This window comes from Neodiprion pinetum, chromosome 1, assembly GCF_021155775.2.
Source record: "Neodiprion pinetum isolate iyNeoPine1 chromosome 1, iyNeoPine1.2, whole genome shotgun sequence".
NCBI classification, from domain to species: Eukaryota; Metazoa; Arthropoda; class Insecta; order Hymenoptera; family Diprionidae; genus Neodiprion; species Neodiprion pinetum.
The window spans coordinates 10,567,968-10,582,472 of record NC_060232.1 but is presented as its reverse complement, the minus strand read 5'-3'; the positions used below and the strand labels follow the sequence as shown (position 1 = coordinate 10,582,472).

General features: G+C 39.5%; 1 protein-coding gene across 2 annotated transcripts in view; it reads left to right on the top strand.

Annotated features, from left to right (window-relative positions):
• alpha-Man-Ia (alpha-Mannosidase class I a) overlaps positions 1–14,505 on the top strand; it is a 276,024-nt gene that overhangs the window by 133,849 nt on the left and 127,670 nt on the right. The gene's annotated exons all lie outside the window — the stretch shown is intronic.

Below are 14,505 nucleotides of genomic sequence, written 5' to 3'. Positions count from 1 at the left end.
TATGCAGAATGCGAAGGTCACTACGGTGAGTGTTTGAAAACGGTTTAATTACGGTATACACTTTAGGCGTACAATTGCTCCCCGGTACATGTATCGCAGGTCATTGTTCTATGCTGTTGCATTTCGTCCTCTGATAATAAGCTCTACTGGCACAAAAAAATTTATGCCACAAACGCGATAGGCGAATGTCAAAAAAGAACAAAAAGTAAAACTGGTTTCTGTGTCACGTGTTATATAGTGGGAAGGTGTTCGTTTTTTTTTTTTTTCTTTTCTATACCAAACCCGTCATCTTCAACAACAGACGTATTCTATCGCGTATCTTATTTTTCGGATTCTCCTCAATCCCTATTCAACGATCCCTCGTCAAGAATGAAAGTAGACGGTCACGTATGCCGGGTTTTATCGATATGAATGTCATTGTGAAATTTAAAATGCTTCGAGAAATCACGCCGAAACGTGGAACACGAAAACTATTCATGAGGGTGCAAAAAAGTAGAAATTTCTAGTTCGGGTTGAAGTTCTCCGTTTATTTATCGCAAGGTCTTCTTACAGATCCTCGCTGAAATTTGAGACTGTTTGTTATGTCCACGTAAGAAATCGTTTTAGGTACGTTGTACTCCAACAGCACATCAAACGGAATTGTATATTTCGTTTTTTTTTTTTTCCCTCGTTTAATATCCCTCGGAATTGGATTTACATTTTTCTTGTTTACCCCATTCGCGAGCCAACTTTTTCATCTCCAACGAGCCGTGCAAACAATTATTCAGCAGCGAGAACGAAAAGTAAAAGGAGAAACGCTCCCCTTTGAAAGAAAAAAAAAAAAATGGAATTGCAGACTCCTTAGTTAACCTCTCTCTCTCCTGTATTACGTAAAAAATCGAGTCCTGTAAATTATATAAATAAAAAGAAAGAAATTGGATGAAAAGGTGAAAGAAAACCTGCAGGGAAAATCAGGCCTGCGATAGACGGCGCAGGTGTAATATCAGTTAGATTTGTGATTTAAGGTGATAAGAACAATCTCGTTCCAATTTCCTATCCGAGACGTGCCCCTACTGCATATAATCTTCATGAATCCGTAATCATCCGATCTCGGTTATAACCCAACGTTGGAAAGGTTCGTCCCTGTCGATTGCCGAAAAGTTGAGTAGAAAATAATTCCCCGGTAGTGCCTCGATTACGATTATACACTCTCTTCGTCTTTCCTCTTCCGTTTTCCATTTTACTACCATCTTCTAGGTCTGATTCCTAGCTTGGCAATATCGCTGATGCAACGACGTAACATGACAATAACGATACGTGAGATCTAATGCACCAAGTATTAATCGTGTGCATATCGAGTAAACCACAAAGGATCACATCATCGTAAAGACATTTAGATCGGAGGAGCGAGAGGATGCTGGTGATTAAACGGCTGTAGGAAACCGTGAAACGAAAAATGCACTGCAGCATGCTTGAGTAAAGGAGGTACTTGGCGCATAACCTTCTAGATACGTGGACTTTGTCTATGTACGTACTCCTATGCATACCTACTATACGCATCTGTGTACAGGACTCCGGAGATATGTATCTCAGCACAATACATAGACGATGTACGACTGCATATATATAACCACGGTACATACACAGTGGTTCGTTTAAGTTGATAAAAATAATTTATTCCAGAGGTTGTTATATTTTTGTCGCGTATAGTAGTGTGGAAATTACACTCTCGCAAATAAGTCCGCGCAACTCTTACACTCTGCAATGATAACATAATATTCTGGTAATTTGAGTAAAGTTAAACTATCGATGGGATTCGAAAATTCCCAGACTAATCACAGTGTACTTAGTTCGTATCGACGGAGATCGGTTGATAAATAATTATTATTGATCGAAGACTCGCGATACTTTAGTCTGAGGCAACGACCGATGTAAGCCACCCGGTACGTGGTAGTTTGAAAAGGGGAAGGTGAACGACGGGTAGGTAAGGGGTAAAGTAAACAGGATAACGGAGTGAGAGCAGCGAGGAAAACATCCACAACGTCTTCCGAGAGCAAATCCCCGTACCGTGTTCCTACAGGCGGCGGCGTTGTGGAGAAAGATGCGACAGCCGTCAAGGACTTTGTGAAGTCAGCGACAGCCGAGGGACAACCAAAGGTCCGCTATACGGGGGTTATATTATGTCCTCGAAAGCCTTAGTCGGCATAACGATGGACTCGAAGGACTCGGAGGACAATTACCTCCGAGTGACTACGTGCTGTGACTCCGAGGCGAACTTCGCCCAGCACCCTTCCTTCTCGTTTGACGTTCCAAACATCGACTCGCATGCCCAGGGTCACGTTTTATTGACGATTTGGTAAGAGTCTCCGGATATGACGCGGCTTTACGAACACCTACGCATATTTCAGAGCTGAGTCGTTTCTTTAATCGAATGCTCAATCATTACTCGAGTGATGAGAAAAACGATCTCGGGCTTTTGAGCAAGCGCTGAGCGCCAAATTTCAATAATAATAATAATAATAATAATAAGATGATATCAGATCAAGTCGAAAAAATGAATAGTGAAACATTTTTTGAAATTCTACAATTTGATTATTCAAAATTTTCCTTTAGTAAAATATTTCGACAAATTAATTATTTATGAAAAATTATAAATTTAGTAAACGAGATTTTTCTAGGTCACGTATATTTGAAATTGAAGTATAAATTAATATGCGATGATTCGTATGAAAGAATAACAATAAAGATTACTTATTTATCGAATACACTAAATACAAGGCGATGACACTTATAACAAGAATAATTATTTATCAAATATTTATTTCAAATATGTATATTTTGAAAATGGCGGTTGTAATTACGGAGATGGCCGAATTGTATCGAAACTATCCGAATTACGGTTTTTTTTTATCAACATCTTTACTTAAGCGATGAGAAAAACTCACAGTTGTGGATAAATATTTATTTATTTCCTTCGTATTTTAAGTATTAAAAATTTTTAGTTTTCAGTATTCTAAGAAGCACGAAATTTTGTGAAGATCAAATAATTTTCGAGTGGTCGTTCTATTTGAAATTTTGTAAAAATAGAAGTTTGAAAATGATTGTGAGAAAATCGCTCTGCCCGTTAGCAATAGCGCTGAAAGTTTAAGTAACCATAAAAAAATTAAAAAAAACAGCATCACCCGTCCGTTCGTATCCACGTTCAGTGGGGTGGAATCGGAACGCGAGGTAATTTTCGACGAAGGCTTGCATGTGTTTTTTCTTTCACTCGAACCTTTTAGCTTTTCTAGCCAATCTATCCCTTTGTGAAGTGGTGACAATTGGAGTGAAGCGTGCCACGATCTCCGTTCAATCGAACCCCCGATTACCAGGGGGATTACCTGGAGATTACTACCGTAGCAAGCGAAATCCACCGTTCTCAAACATTTCCAGTAGGGCACTGATATTCAAGTAGAAACACGCTCTGGCAATTCAGCCCTTTCTATTATTCTTTGCTTTTTTCTTTTCGTTTATTTTTTACCGTTCACCTTCGTTTCGAAAGTGGATTCACGAATTCGCCAACAAATTCAATTTGCCCTTTTATAAACACTATCGATACCGGCATTTGAATTTTCTCTCTTCAATCAACGCACACTCGTCTTTCTCACGATATCGGTACGTTTTAAATTCATCATTCTTGGCCTCGTTATCGTGAAATATTGCTCCGATTGTCAGAAATAAACACCTCGGTGGGTTGATGATATTGAATAGGATCGCTGATTCGAAGGAGATAGTCCACCGTGCCTTGCAACGGACTGTGTAATTACTCGGTGCAATCTGTACGCGTGGAAATGCGGTAATACTGGAACCCCTAAACACCAAAACGCAGGACACGTGGTCGCAGTGCTGACAGTGCGGTTAACAGTTATTTGTGGTTGGAAGTCCCGCTTCATCCCTGATCCTTCGCACTGTTCAACCCTCCGTTTCCTTTTGCAATTTATACGCCTGCGTCACCCGCTCACAGACCGGATCCAATTCGGTTTATCCGCTGTGAACTCGCGTGGGTATCCTTGGTAAGTGGCTTCAATAAACAACGACGATCGCGCAAATTTCGCAACTGTTATTACACACCCGCCAATCTCACGAATATTCTTGTCTGATTTACATTAGGTGATCAGAAAATTGTTGAGGAGGATGCCGACGATGTTTGATTCTTGAATCGTAACAGCACATTGTGAAAATAATATTCTGAGAGCTTCTATTGCAGAATAGGATGTATTTTACTCACATGCGTACCATGATTTACGTTTTAAGATCAATTTGCAATAATTTTTATCGTTCAATAATTTTTCTCATTTTCCTAACATCTCGAAGAGCATTGATCGGTAATGTTGTTTCTATATTATATCGTACAATATCCCAGGCCCGTTTTGTGCCGATCAAATCGAGTGCCAAACTTTCCACGGACTTATGCAGTATCGATTCCGCACTCAGTCCCTACGCTACAATTATTCGATGCGAAGTACGTTGCGCGTGGAGCGTATAACCGAAGTAAACAGGAAATCTGTTACAGTGCAGCTGTTCGTTATCGATACCGCGATAAATCGCTTGACAGATTCTGCGGCGTCCGCATCAACGAATAAACGCATAATTTCGAATTAGCGCAGAAGGGTTCCAATATTCGTTTGTATACAGCGTACACGACACGACAGAGGTAATCCTCCGTGGGCGGGTTTGAGACCCTCTGAAACCGAGCAGCTCGACCGAGGCTTCCATAAACATCCCGATCCCTCTGCTCCTGAATGACGGAGATGACATCGCGTTCGCTTTGTGTCCGAGACTAAGCTTGTTACCTAGCTAATTTTCGCAAATTGCAACAAGAGATGCCGGGAAAGCCGGACTGAATGGAGGCAAAACCGCGGACAAGTGAGTATTTCTTTTCATGCGATCGCCGTTCTTTTCCTTTCCCCTTTCCGTCCGCTCGGAGAGACGAAAGAAAACTGGGATTACTTCAATGGTGTAAGCTCTGTCTCTGGAATAACGAGACCGTACCGTTTCGTAGCCGTGCACCCTCCATTGACCTCTTCAACGCACCAGACCTCGGATAAAGGGATGTGCATCCACTCTCGACAATCGGTTTCCAATCGCAATTCACCTTACGCGATATTCAAACTATCGTACAATAATCCTGACCAATATCTGATCATTGAATTCGATAAATCCTTGACCACGACTTTTCCAATCGCCGATGGAGCCAATGGGGCGTGCAACTGAACGTGAAATTGGTTTGATCATCCATCGATGGGTTCGAGATCGGCCACTACAAACGAACTTCCCTTCTACTCCACGAAGTCGCAAATACACGGGCTGCCCTCGGGGGAGCAAATATTTTTGCCAACTGCAAGGGGGTAATTTAAAATTTAAACAATCGGGTTAATAATTCGGGGAATTCCGATGCGGCGCCATAATCTTGGACGTCTTTTTCGGCAAAGTGACTGTATTTTAGAACGTCGAGTGTTTGCATTGAGGGAATCGACGCGACGGGATTTGGACGTTGTCCCTTTCTCTCCTTTCTTCTGCGTTCTATCCCTCTGCTCTGTGGCTCTCTTTGTCTCGCTTTTCTTCGGCCACTTCACCCCACTATTCCATTGTATTATTTATCGTTCTGACGAAATTCGTTCGAAAGGGCGTCTCGGCGCCCTGAAAAGACGTCGCCTTTATCCCCCCCCCCCTCCACCCACCCACCCACCCAGTCTCGACGGTATTATTGAATTTCCTAGTGTACATTCCACGTCGAACTCATCCCTGGACTCCGAACCCCGGACTCCTGCCTCTATCTTTGATAATCTGACATTCTTGGACGTTGTCGATGGAAGTTTGCGCTCCGTGCGCTGCGATCTTCAGTAATTGCGACCGACCTCACTGCAATTTCAACGGCTGGACGACACTGGCCATCTGTTGTGATATTTGCCACGTACACTTTGGGAAGAAATGTGTATTAAAAAGTGACAATATGCTCTTGGATGAATTTTCCAAACACTCTCCGCCCCAATTCACCCAACGGATATCAATTTAAAACGCTTCTTCTGCCACCAGAGGGAGGCACGTTGACTTTCGAAGGCTATGGAATGTCATTCGAAAAAAAAAAGGGTATTCACCCAGCGTCGTTCGTCGTATTCAGTTTCATTACAAATTCCTAACGGTAACCTGTATCAATTGAATTGGAATCTTTTTGAGTAAGCAAATCGAGTAACCAGATCTGCGGTCGGTCTTGGTCGTTCGGAGAGTTTAGGTGACTCAGAAAAGGGCCGTGGATTTGACAAAAATCCATTCTCTCCGGAGACAATGAGCTTAGAGGGATAAGCAGGGGCTGAATGACGGGGAGAAGAACTCTTTAATCGAATGTAAATGTTGCGGAAAACTTGAGCTCCTCGTACTGATTTGGAGGGAACAACTTGTATTGCTTTCTTTTCACAAATCCTCACGCAATTCGCTCAACGGTCAGGATAAATAAGTTGCAAATAAAAAAAAAATATGTAGAAAAAACGTAGTTCGGTAAAATCTCGTTGCGTTTGCACTATAATTTACTTGCACTATATAATCTGTATCCCTTTACAGCAAAATAAATAAAAAATATTGCTGCTTCCTCGTGCGCACTAAAAATTAATCGTCATAAGGTAATTCCTTGCGATTTGGGAAAAGGATGCAAAAGGATACTCGATAATTACGCGGTCTTGTAGTGCTTCCTTCTGGATAATACAAGCCTCGTTTCGAGTTTTCAACATTCAAAATATTTATTAGCACATTCGTTTTGCAAATAATGAAAATCCAAATTCAGAGAAACGAAGAGAGAGAATGGCTACAGCAAAGGTTGACTCCGAGCGTAGTTTACGTTTAATTTCGATTTTTACCGAGGTTCCAGTGTACGTCGAAACGTCGAAACGTCGAATTCAGGACCCAAGTAATTCACCAAATATTGACGGAGTCGCGAATCGGCTAGACCGATCTACTCTTCTATACTCCTACACTTATCCGCGTGTGTATCTTCATTTGAAAAGCTCCAACTAGAAAGGAAGACCGGTAAATATACCAGAAATCCCTGTCGTATCCGCAAACGTTTGCTCGTCCTCCCTCCACCCGTCCCGACCCTTTCGGTCAGCTAGTTCCTCCCTTTCTCTTCATAGTCGTTCTCAAACTCCGCAAGATCGCGAAGCCTACAATCAGCGCGACTTTATCAAGAGTCTTCCGTTCACCAGCCTGAAACTCCTGCCTGCCTTTCTCTGGTTTTCTTCCCCCGATCAGTGCGTTGAGATTAAAGTTTTCAGCGACGTAATTCGTCCCCCTAATTTCCGGGATTAGGCCAACATCGAAACATGTACGAAATCATCTGCTGATGAAATAATCGCATCAATGGTATCTCTTTGTTTATTATCATAATACCGATCGAATCAAGCCACGTTATCTCGATTTTTCACCGAAAACCGGATGTGCAGGAATACTTTAACGAGTATCATCGGATCACGGCGGAAAACGTCTGGCTATAATTTCTTATGGCTGAACGGATTACGCGTCTGAATACTGCGGATCGGAAGATGTTAGGTTCGAATCTTTGCAGGATCGGCAAGTCAGTAGGCGTATTTTTTCACACCGCCATTCTCGTCGTGAAGAGTATATAAGGCGTTCTAAACCCACGGGAAGAACCGAACGTGCATGTATCGTGGGTGAAATACAAGATCAAAAATAGCTTGTACTTACTCTTGAAATATCGCAAGCAAATCATTTTCTCGCTCCCGTTTATCTTGGTATATTTCACGGCGATACTCCCGCACAGTTTGCCGTCAAGCCCTCCCACGCGGTTTCACCGAAGGTTTTATTTTCGGACGACCCTCGCCTCGGTGCGTCTCTCCTTCATTTAACGGTGCAAAGAAAATCTGCATAAGAAAAATCACGTCGCTTAAAGCTTCGCTTTTTCGAAGATTTATACCAGCTTCTAAAATTGAAAAATACAGATTTAATCAAGCTGTGAAAATTTATATTTTTTGTAACCAGTGAAAGGTCATCGTGAAATGGGTATCTTTACAAATGCGACTGGAATATTGTTGAAATTACGAGATAATATGTCCGGGCTATATTTTCTTGTTATTTTTATTGCACAAAAATCTGTTGTTTTTTTTTTTTCACTCAAATACATCCCTTACATCAATTTAGTGATACGCCAACACGATATAATCGCAATAGTTAAGATAAGAAAATATAGTACGAGTAGAAACAAATACCATAGTTTCCGATTGACAGATGCAAAATTCATTCGCGTTTCTGAATGTACAACTTTTTTTTGTTTTTCTACGGTTACGGTGAAAAATGAAAAGAGTTGGTAACTATATAACAACCAAAACTAGAAATTTTTTTCACCATGCCATTTCTTTACGCCATCCTCATATCTAAGAAAGTGCGATATTCTGCCTACATCAAAATTGAATCATTTCTGTTCGGCAAAAAGAAAAAAAAAAAAAAAAAAAGTAGACAGGCACGCGTAGGTACATTACCGAGCTCAAACTCGCTGCGAAAGAATAGCGGAAAGGTCGAAGGGGATAAAACGTGGAGATCCCGAGATCGTGAAAGCGAATATGGTCAAGGGTGCGTCGTTATCTGCGGCAATTTTGGTCGCTCCTCTTTGTCGGGGATTTTCCACCCGGTGCCCGAGGGCTTCTGCAGTAGGTATGGATTAGGATTTCTAGTTTCGTGGTTAGTGAACGAGATAGCAGCAGCAGTCGCGATCCTCGCCACGGTTAAGTGCTCGTCGTGTAAGATGATGCCGATAACGCGAACGGAAGGCAACCCGGCTGCGACCCGCCCGCTTATTTGTAATTGTAATTCGCATCACTATGGATGAGACTCGCGAGACACGCGAGACACGCGAGACGCAAGACGTGGAGAACGGGCCTTCGCTACTTTGCCGTTTACTAGGCTTAGGTGCACACATTTGTAGAAATTCCACTTTACCCTCTTGTTTCCGGTCCTGTTTCCGATCACGGATGTACGACTAGTGCGAAAAGTGAGTCCGACGTAGGTCTGTGATATTAACCCTGTCAGTCACGGTGGTAAGTATTCTTACCACCTATTTTACAGCCAATTTTTGTATATTCAGACAACTTTGAAAACATATTTCTTTGCGGTTTTTTTTACTATTCCTGATAGCATACCGATAGGTTTTCAATACTCGAGAGTAATTATTGCGATATAATGTAAATTGTTATTGTTGGAAACAAATTGATTGAAAAAAATTGTGTAAATTGAAGGAATAATTCGTTTCCGAGAAAGTTACGTAAATTATAAGTTTCTAGGTTCGCTGATTACGAATCTGAAATCAGATTTGAAAAATTCAATACGGCGGACGAAAATTTCAAATTCGATCGAATCCGGAGAAAAAAAATTCTGTTCAGGGATTTTTGGGATCACTGATTACGAGTCTAAAATCAGATTTTAAAAATTCAGCATTACGAATTTAATTAGCAGCCCCGAAAACCCCTGCATACAGTTTTTTGACCGATCATCAAACATCAAATTTTCGTCCGTCACCTTGAATTTGGGACTTGTCGAAACGGCTGATTATTCCATTGATTTACAAGAAATTAACAATCAATCAGGCTGATAAATCGAATTATTGAACAGGTCCAATCTGATGTGATATTTTCATCTTGTTACTAAGTTTTTATCTTCTTGGTCTCCGTTTCTCTCTACTTCCTTCAAAACTCATCAACAATAACAAAGTTAGAATTCATTGGAGGTGAATAATAATGAAGAGAACATTTGCATTTCAAATAACGTCGAGAAGTCGTATATATCCACCAATTAGCGAAACTCTGTGCGGAAGGAAAATCCAACTCTTTGTGAAAATCTATCGATGTGCAGGGTGGGAAAGAAAAAAAATTCTCGGATTTGACAGATTCTTTTCAAATAAAATACATTATACATATTAGTTTGACAGTTTTTCAATAGATTCTTCAGAATGAGATACATTTCTTGCACTTGAAATATCATGCTCAACAATGTTTTATTGCTCTACACTGATCAATACTCGGTCTTTTTGATTTGAAATACGTAGGCTTTAAATTACTTTCAATTGCAGGTAGATATTGTTTGAATTAAATTTAACTTGGTAGGCTTCGATCGTGACAAATTTTCAACCTTGATTTGTTTATTTATTCCTGTTCGTTATTACATTATTTTGTTTAGTCTGCAGACCGTATATAAATCGTGAGCGGTTAAAATTCAACGACATCATTGATCTGCTTATAAAAATGATCTTGTTTGGCTTTCACATGCCGTCTTGTTGATTTTAAAGTGAATAAATATTTTTTTGGATCAAAAGGCACAATTTAGATTCAACGTCGTCTCGTTGACATGACCTGACAAAGGACGCTTTCTATCCTAGCAAAATCCTAATACGTGCCTTCAAATGACAGACGATTTTGCACGACGTGACGTTGCGAAAAAATATCGTTATTCTTGCTTGAACACCGCGGACGAGTTTGCAAATCCGCAAGGGGATTTACCGGTTTTGTAATAAATTCTCGGAGGCTGTAAAAGGCGTTGCAGAACCGAGCGGGGGGACGAGCCGCTCTAAATTCTAACCGCCAATAATAATTGTCAGTTTGGAACTATTGGGAACAGTATTTCCGATACGATTCAAGTTTAGCCACCTGCGCTGGCTCTGCCGCTGCTGCTGTTGCATTCGCGTTAAAATTTCCGCACTAATATTTCACGCGAATCAACGTTGGTTACGACACATCGTTCTTCGAAGTCAATTTTTGCGAAAATCGATCGCAACGATGATGAATATGCGCGGAAGATGCAAAACGAATAATTAAACAGGGAACAACGGTGCTGATACAGATTTTTATGTATTTAACAAGTCTGTTTGACACAAATCCAGATTTTTTTTATCGATTATTGTACTTGTAACGTATTAGGCTATCTCTTTAAAAGTACAAAAATAGAAAATACTAAAGTTGCGTAAAAAGAAACTTGGATTTTAATTCTTTGTTTCAAATCGATTCGAAATGGTAGAGAAGACAGTAGATTCATTCAATTTGTTGATCGTAATCAATTCGGTCCAATGTTGTATAAATAAATAATTAACGTTATGAAAAGCAGTGTTTCAGTGAATTTATAGAGAGTAATAATCTCAATAAGACGAGTCATCGTTTGGTAGAATCGAACGAATCTACCAGATTTCCACACTGAGAGAATTTTTTAGTTACGATTACCGCCTAGTCTTCAACTATTTTCATTTTTTACCACAATCGAAAAATACAGTTCCAGATACAAAATGAAAATTAGTTTTGTAGCTGTTACCGGAAAGTCTAGTATCCGTTACTATTCTTTCTCATTACGATCACCGTTGCTATATTTTCTTGCAACTGTTGCGAAAATTTAACGCTTGTGCAACAATAAATTGACGCTAAAGTATTATTTAACTAAAAAAGTACAGTAAACCGAACAAACTGAATTTGCATTGCAATAACCAAAAAAGGATCGACAATAGCGCAAAATGTTTACGCGTACCTCGTTTTTCGTAATTCCAACAATATTCAAACAGTTTTCTTCAACGATACCTGTTTTACTAAATTTTTCTACTTACACCATCAAACTATTCTTTTTAATTTCACTGTTTCTTAATTTTTCACCCTCAAAGAAATCTTTCTAATTTACAATTATACGTACGACAATCTCGTAATGAATAACCTTTTTCGGCCCACCAACGACTTTTGCACTAAAAATGAGTAAAAACGCTAGGTAACCAAATGAAGGATCGAAGAATAAGGGGGACGTTTAACTCAGGCAAACACGTGTGGTTCAAGTCCAGAGTCGATTTGAATCGAAAGAAAATCCCGGCGTGATATCGTACCGTTGGATATTGCTTCCCTGGCAGAGAATCGTTTTCTTTATGGGCGGCATACTTTTCCTGGCCTCGATGGCTTTGCATAAATCAAAACTGTAAAATCAATTTCTCATTTCCTACCACTTTCAGCGGTTGGCGCAGAGGGTTATTTTCCCTGATGAACGGAGCGGCGAAACCCTCGTAGATATATACCTAGTGGTCGGCACCGGGGCTGCCAAGACGGATCTCCTCTGCGTGACGGTCATGTGGAAAGCGCCCCGTTTTCCCTCACGTACCTTCTTCATCCCCCATGAATATCACTCCGGTATCAATAAAACGAGTCGCTACCTTTTCCGTGCGAAAAGAAATTTGCGAATTGCGAAAAAGTTTGCGAGGTCAACTCGAAGGAGATTTTCAAAATTGCCTACCGAAAGACGGCCAAAAAAGTATTCTCGTTAAGTTGGAGGCTAGATTTTTTTAGAAACAATCTCAGCTGGTCACATTTTTTTTTGGACAATCCTATAAACATTTTTACGTTGTTGCGTTTGTATCAAAGAACACGAACGTTTCTTTAGACAAATTGATTTTAGCAGGTCAAGTTTTTATTGCATATTATTTTACCAAGAATCATCTGCAATAGGGAACCTGCATGCATCTGAAATCTCTATATTCCTCTGTTGGACTCGAAAGTAGGATGAAAAATAATGAATTTCCCAAGACAGTTTCTTTTTTCGAGCAACATTCAAGCTGCAATAATTTTTTCTTTTACACTAATTTTTCTCGGTAAATTTGAACCGGCAACCATTTTGCCGGACCCCTTTAGAAACGATTTGAGTTATAGGGCCCGGTACGCAAATTTTATGGGGAGTAAAATCAAGTGTAACACGGAAACTTGAGACGTTATAGAAAGAGACAAACATATTGTATATTGAACGTGCGAAAGAATGTAATAAATACATATAGTAGCATTTATTGCATCGATACAACGTGCACAAACAGCAACCTAACCATCAACTTTTAATGTACTGATTTTAAAGTTTTCTTGTACTCCTGTGCATTGATACGTGTATTTTTATGTACTACGCTTTTATTCGTGTAAAATAAATAATCCGAATAATTACAGATACAGTGCAACCTCCGAATAAGTCCGCTCGCTCACTCGACGAATAACAAAAAAACGAATAGCGGAAACATTGACTCGACTTTGTTATATAATTATTATGAAATTCTGTTTCAACATTAATTCTGCATTATGCGCAATGTACGCGCTATGGACTGCATTATGTATTATAAATTGTATTTCCCATTAATAATAAAATAACTATTCTCTATAAAAAAAAGAATTGTTCTCTATTTTAAATTTCAAATGCTCGAGTACGTACGAAGAATGATATTATTTTTTGACAAGAATTTCTGAATATTTTACTTTGTGTTACCTTTTTTTAAGATAATTACATTTTATTATTAATATATCTAAATTTTAAAAAAGTATAAATATTAATAGGTGTTAACAACAGATTAATTCGTTACTATATTATTATTCAAAGCATAAATTGAGACCAAAACACAATTTCCACGGGCGGACTTATTCAGAGGTTGCACTGTATATGTTTGTTTCTCTTATCATTTTGGAAGATGCGTTCCTTTACCCTCTTTTTCCATTCGATGTATATCATAATTATCGTTCGTAAGGAGTAAACTCCAGTCGTGCGTCGGAGCTGACACACACACTTTTTTTTTTTGTTTTCAACATGGCTTAGCATGGCAACATTGTATCGACGGTCACCACCCTCCTCAAAGCAATTTCTAAGAGAGCACGGTAAAATTTCTCCGCTGTCTTCAATTTATTTTCGATGAGACCATAAATTTTTCTGCGGTCGCAAATGAAAAATTTGAAAGCTCGAATTTTTAACGTGCTGCATTTGAAAAATTCGCTATTACATTTTAAAGTCAATGATTCTGAGAGATATTTTTTTTTAAATGCGTAGTATATTTTTTGTGAGAGCAGATGAAATATTACAAGGTCCACATTTTTACGGTGCTGCATCAGAAAAATGCGTCGTCACATTTTAAATTTTGTGCTGCCGAAATACATAGTTTCTAAGCAAGGTAGTAATTTTTTTCATAAAAATCCATAATTTTTGTAACATGCATCAATAAAAACTGCATTAGGTGTCTTTTACATCACGATTATATTAACAGCAGAGTAATTTTTCTCAGATTTTTCTCTCCGTGTAGTGCGTCTGAAGGAAGTATTTTCTTCGTACGTCATGAACACACAAAATTGTTTATGCGTGAAAATTATTCCGATCGTGAAATCTCGCACATGCGTTTCGTTAGGAGGAGCGTGAATACGATGGTTCAAATACGTTTTCCCCCGCGGTCACGTTCGCCTCCATGAATGCTGATTTTTACGAGCAATTCCGTCGATGCCGCATGAAAACTGATCGGGAACCCCTTAGGTTTTTTATTATTATTTTATTTTACAATTTAAAAAAATTATTTTTCCACCTTTCCGATACCCTTCTGTCCCAAATGCGTCCTAGGGAACAATTCGCGGCAGCAAAAGCACCCGATCACGTCCAGCATCGCTCAGCGCCTTTCCATCTTTTCCCATCTTCAAACTTAGACGAGCCACCAGTTTACTCAAGGAGTTTGAATTC